The following is a 6000-nucleotide window of genomic DNA, read 5'->3' on the forward strand; positions in this document are numbered from 1 at the left end:
GGGCAAGTCACTTAACCTCAATTGCCTCACCAAAAAAACAAAAACAAAACGACAAAACGGAAATGGCAGATTAAAAGTTTGATTCAACAATTTGTTGCTTTCAGGAAACTATAAAAATGAGATACACACAAAGATAAAATAAAGGGCTGGAGCAGTAATCATGATCTCAGACAAAGCTAAAGCTAAAGTTAATTTAATCAAAAGAGAAAAATAGGGAAACTACACTGTCACTAAAATTATTTCATATCATTTTAGGCCATTTAAAATAACCAGATAGTATAAAATACCTGACAGTATTCCTGCTAAAACAGACACAGTTTATGAACACACAATATTTGAACATAAGCATAAAACACTTTATACAAATAAAGTCAGATTCAAATAATTGGACTAATATTGTTCATGGGTAGGAAAAGCCTAAATAATAAAGAATAACAATTTTACCTAAGCAATCTATTTATTCAATGCCACCCCAATTACTAAAAAAAATCTTACTGAGAAAAAAAAAAGTTTATTTGGAAGAACAAAAGGTCAGGAATTTTAAAGAAACCAGGAGAAAAAAGATATAAAGAAAGGAGATTCAGTAGTATCAAACCTTAAAGTATATTATAAGGCAAGAGCATTGCCAAAATATAAAATGGATGTTTGATTATTTTACATTTTTAATGTCATGTAAATAAAATCAAGTGGTCAAGAACAGAAGGAATGCAGAAAACTAGGGGGAAGCTTTAATGGACAATCTCTCAGATAGGATGTGATTGTATTGGTATACTTCTGTGATGTAGGAAATGATGAGCTAGTTGATTTAGAAAAACATGGAAAGACTTGGACCTATGACAGAAGATGCTATCCACCTCCAGAGAGAGAGAGGCCAAGTAGAAATGCTCATAGTATGGTCTTACATATATGTGTAGGAATGTATATGTGCATACATGTGTCTTTATAGATATCTGTTTATATATGTATGTATGTGTTTAATTGTAGCCTTCTTTAGGGTGGGGAGGAGAAAATAAAAAGTTTACAGCAGAGAACAAAAGAAAACCTATGAGGAAGAAAAGCAAAGCTGGGTAGCTTTGAAAACAATGTGTAGTATTTATTATGTAGGTTTTCTTGAAATGGTATTTTATTGTTTTATATTGAATCCTCTCCTGTGTTCTGCTGCTCACCTGGAAATGCTTTGTTTCTTTTCTTGTTTTGTATTTATTTAAAATTAATAAAAAGTTTACTAAAAAAAAATAAAGATTAAAGGAAGAAATGTGTCATGGAGACAGATATAGTTTATTCTCTTCCATGTCAGCCCAATGCATTGCACAACACACACACACACTCACACACACACACACACACACACACACACACACTCACACACACACACATACACACACTTGCAGAGGAGGATTCAACTCAATTCCTTTTTAAAAAAAATCATCTTTTGACTATTCACATTGCCTTTCATTTATTCATTCATTCAACAAGCATTTATTACATGCCTACTCTATGCAAAGCATTTCCCAAATTAGATTTTGGAAACTATAGAGCATTTAATGACCCCACACTTTTCTCTGAATCAAAAAGCTATTCAATTCTGTACAGCTACCAGTTATAGAGCACCACAGTTACCAAGGAATTGAAAGTGAGTATCATATCACAAAGGACGAAGGAAAGACATGGAACGTGTGAGCAGATGGGCAACACATTGAGAATGAGGAGTTATGAAAGAGAACCAGAATAGAAGATGTCCTTTTAGAAAAGTATGAGCAAAAGATGGAGATGAGTTGTTCCCATAGCAAGAGTGAAGGTTAACTTTTATAAACCTTGTATCCTTATGATGTTAGAAAAAAAGTGAGGAATGTCCCAGCATGTTGATTGGTTTCCTGTGATGATCTCATAGCAGGCCATAGATAAGAACCACACAGGATGTGTAGGAGTTGATGGCTTGCATTTGCACCAATTGGAGAAGGTTCTCGTGTTCATAAGGGGTGTGTGTGTGTGTGTGTGTGCGTGTGTGTGTGTGTGTGTGTGTGCGCATGAGTGTTTTCAATACTGAGTCTTCTGGTAATGCTGGCTTTATAGCAAAGAGTCACAATCACCAAAGAGTCAAAATTATGGGTGGCTTGCAAGATAGTGGAGAGCAGTATGGATGGCATACATAATTCATAGCACAAATCCACAAAGAATTAAATAGAAGAACCATCAAAAAGATCATCAAAGAACGATAACCAATAAAGAATTGAGCCAATCACTAGAAAGAGCAAGAAATAATGGACAGTCTTAAGTGTAATGTTGGTGCCCATATTAAGTCAGAAGACCTAGAGGAAGGCTCCCAGAATTTTGAGTGGGCGCCCCTGTTAAGAATTCATGATATGCAGTGGATAAAGCACCAGCCCTGGATTCAGGAGGACCTGAGTTCAAATCCAGCCTCAGACACTTGACATGTAATAGCTATGTGACCCTGGGCAAGTCATTTGACCCCAATTGCCTTACCCCCCCCCCCAAAAAAAAAAAAGAATTCATGATATGAGAGAGGCAGCTGGACTAGGTTGCATGAAATGCAAGAGGTAATACCCAGGATCAATCCTAAAGGTAGTGTGTGGGTCTCCTACAGAGGCATGGCACTGCTCTGAGGTTACCATATCCCCTAAACTACAAAGTTCACCTGCCTTAAATGGGTGGCTAAGTTGGGCATAGGTACACCATGCCCAGGTTTTAGAGCTTCTGCAGGAAGAGTGAACAGTAGACCGTCACTTTTGAGATCGGCCACATGGCAGGTCTCTATTACAGTATCCTGCCCCAGCCAGCTGTTTCATTGATGATTGTGCAGAAGAGAGGCTGCAGTGCAGCTCATCTTCTTGGGGATCTAGAGGGTTAGTAGCTCACAACTTCACGACTGGCACCCTTACTGGGCTCCAATTGTTAATCTGTGATACAGTTAAGCTGTACCTCCAGATCTTACAAATCACCATTAGTGCAGTGCCCAAAGCCCTGCAGATCAAGCTGGAACCATGAGGACTCCTTTGTTCATGAAAAAATACTCTTCTTCATAGTCTTGTTTATGGCCCTCCCTGTGGGGCATTCTGATTGGACTGAAGTAGCAAGCAAAGAAGGAAAAGTCCAACTTTGGGTGTTTTTTAAAATGTGAAGCTTTATTTTTTTCATGTTTTTTTGGGGGGGAGGTGGGGGCTGTGTCTTTCACAACATGACTAATATGGGAATGTAGACGCAGCTAGGTGGTGCAGTGGATAGTGTGCTGAACCTGGAGTCAGGAACACCTGAGTTCAAATCTTAGACACTTACTAGCTGTGTGACCCTGGGCAAATAACTTAATGCCAATTGCCTTAAAAAACATCAGAGGCCATCTTCAGTCATCCTGATATATATCTTGCCACTGGACCCAGATGGCTCTGGAGGAAAGAGTGAGATTGGTGACCTTGCACAGCCCTTCCTCATTAAAAAAAAAAAAATCCAACTCAGTGCAAGTCATGATATCACCTCCTGATGTTGTGATCCTCTTCAAGAATGAAGGACAAACAACAACAACAATATGGGAATGTTTTTTCATGATTGCACATATATAATCTATAGCAATCTATCACCCCAGTGGGAAGTGGGGTAGACAGTGAGAATTTGGATTTCAATTTTTTTTAAAATGCTAAAAATTGTCCATATACAATGTTCTCATTTCATTCTTCATTATTTAATGCAGGTCTATCCATGTTTTTCTAAGATCATCGAGCTCATAATTTCTTATAGCGTAACAGTATTCCATCACAATCATATACCACAACTTGTTCAGCCATTCCTCAATTGATGGGCATCCCTGCAATTTCCAGCTCTTTGCCCCCACAAAGAGAGCTGCTATAAATATTTTAGAACATATAGGTTATTTTACTTTTCCCTTAATTATCTTTGGAAATAGACTCAATAGCGGCATTGCTGGGTCAAACATATATAGTCATAGCAATATTGGGGGTTTTTTGTTGTTTTTTTTTTTCTTCTTTTTTTGGTGTGAGGCAATTGGGGTTAAGTGACTTGCCCAGGGTCACACAGCTAGTAAGTGTTAAGTGTCTGAAGCTGGATTTGAACTCAGGTCCTCCTGAATCCAGGGCCAGTGCTCTATCTACTGTGCCACCTAGCTGCCCCCCACAATATTGTTTTAAGAACAACTTTGAGCAACTAAGTAATTTTGACTTTTATAAATACTCTAACTACAAAGGCCCTATGAAGAAAGATGCTATCTGTATCCAAAGAAATAACTGATAAATAGAAGTATGTATAGAATGATTTTACATATGTATGTATATATGTATACATACATATTTGTGTCTATTGGTACCTATCTCTGGGCGGGGCGGGGTGGGGGTGGGGGAACTGATGTGACCACACAGTCTCCAATGAGCTCAGTTCTAAAAGTAAGTTATACAAAGATAGACAGAAAAGCACAATAACATTCAAATACAGAAGAGTAGCCCAGACCTATAAGAAGAGTTAGGAAAACTAAAGTCTGATGCAATGCTTAGAAAAATAAATGCCAGGAACAACCAAAAAGGGCTTTTAAAAAGGTATATGCAGAATAACAAAGAAAGGATGAGAACGCACTTGGAACATATGGTACAATGTCAACAAATATGAAAGAAAAATGGAGCTAATCCATTTTTGCTTTGCTTCTCTCTCTTCTCAGTCAAGGAAAATTATTATCATACCAGGAAAGGTAAAAACAATCATGGTTAGTTAGAAATTGAAGCCCAAGATTTTTGAGGAGACTGTAAGTGAATTCTGATCAATTATAAGTGAGTGGAGGTGAAATTAGGAAGTGGGCTACAGGGTGTTCTAAAAAGAGAACCCTAAAGGAACTGTACATAATACTTGACAAATAATTGAAATGAGATCATAAAATAGTTATCACAGAAAATTTTTACTTGTTAAAGTAACAAACTTGTTTTGGGGGCAGCTAGATGGCACAGTGGATAGAGCACCGGCCCTGGAGTCAGGAGTGCCTGAGTTCGAATCCGGCCCCAGACACTTAACACTTACTGGCTGTGTGACCCTGGGCAAGTCACTTAACCCCAATTGCCTCACTTAAAAAACAAAAACAAAAACAACTTGTCATGGTGTTCCTTATTTTCCTGCTCCAAATGTTAGAGGAATATTGCGGGGGGGGGGCGCAGTTTGCCGAATATTATTACGAAGAACTGAGTTTTAGTAACTAGTGGGCTGTAGTATCTCAGACAAAACCTTTTATTCTTCTATGGTCAAATTTTGAAAATATACAGGCTCTGTAAAATTCCCTATCTCCTAGGGAAAGTGGGGAGATGGAAGGAGGCCTGTTATTAATCAACCAGCAGTGAAAAGCAAGAAATAGGAAACAAAAGTACCTCTGGTTGAGAATCTAATTGTTTAAAATATCCAGGCAGAAGGGAAGGCACTTTCTACATGCAAAGTGCTTTTAACCACTAACTTTTATTCATCATTCTTCACAATAAACCATGGGATGCTAAAATAGTGTCTACCATGTTGCAGCTATTAGATTATCTAACTCTTTGGCAATTCTAATTCTGCAGCTTTCAGTTTCATTTTGGAATAAGGCTTTTCCAAGGTGATGGCATAAGATTCTCATTAAGTCTGTGTTTAGCACTGCTCTAGCTTTTAAAAGCAAGCAACACGAATCATTCCTGAGCAAGCTGTTTCTAGGCAAAAATCAGAAGTGGACACTGTCAAAAAAATAAATAAATAACAACCCAAGATGATAGCCAGCATATTAAATTCTACTTTCATCACTGAACTCAACTATAACCCTCATTATTATTCTGAATTACACTATAAAATGCAACCTTTTATAGGTTTCTCCAAACATGACATTACTAAGTTATCAAGCATCCTTAATAAAGCTTTAGAATTTGATTTATAATGCACTATACGGTTTATCCTTGACAAAGGTTCACTAAAAGATGTGCGTGGTCTTAAAGGCAGGTGGATAAAAATTGCCTGCCCCCCTCTCTCTTT

Source organism: Dromiciops gliroides, chromosome 3 (genome assembly GCF_019393635.1).
Source record: "Dromiciops gliroides isolate mDroGli1 chromosome 3, mDroGli1.pri, whole genome shotgun sequence".
In the NCBI taxonomy this organism is placed as follows: Eukaryota; Metazoa; Chordata; class Mammalia; order Microbiotheria; family Microbiotheriidae; genus Dromiciops; species Dromiciops gliroides.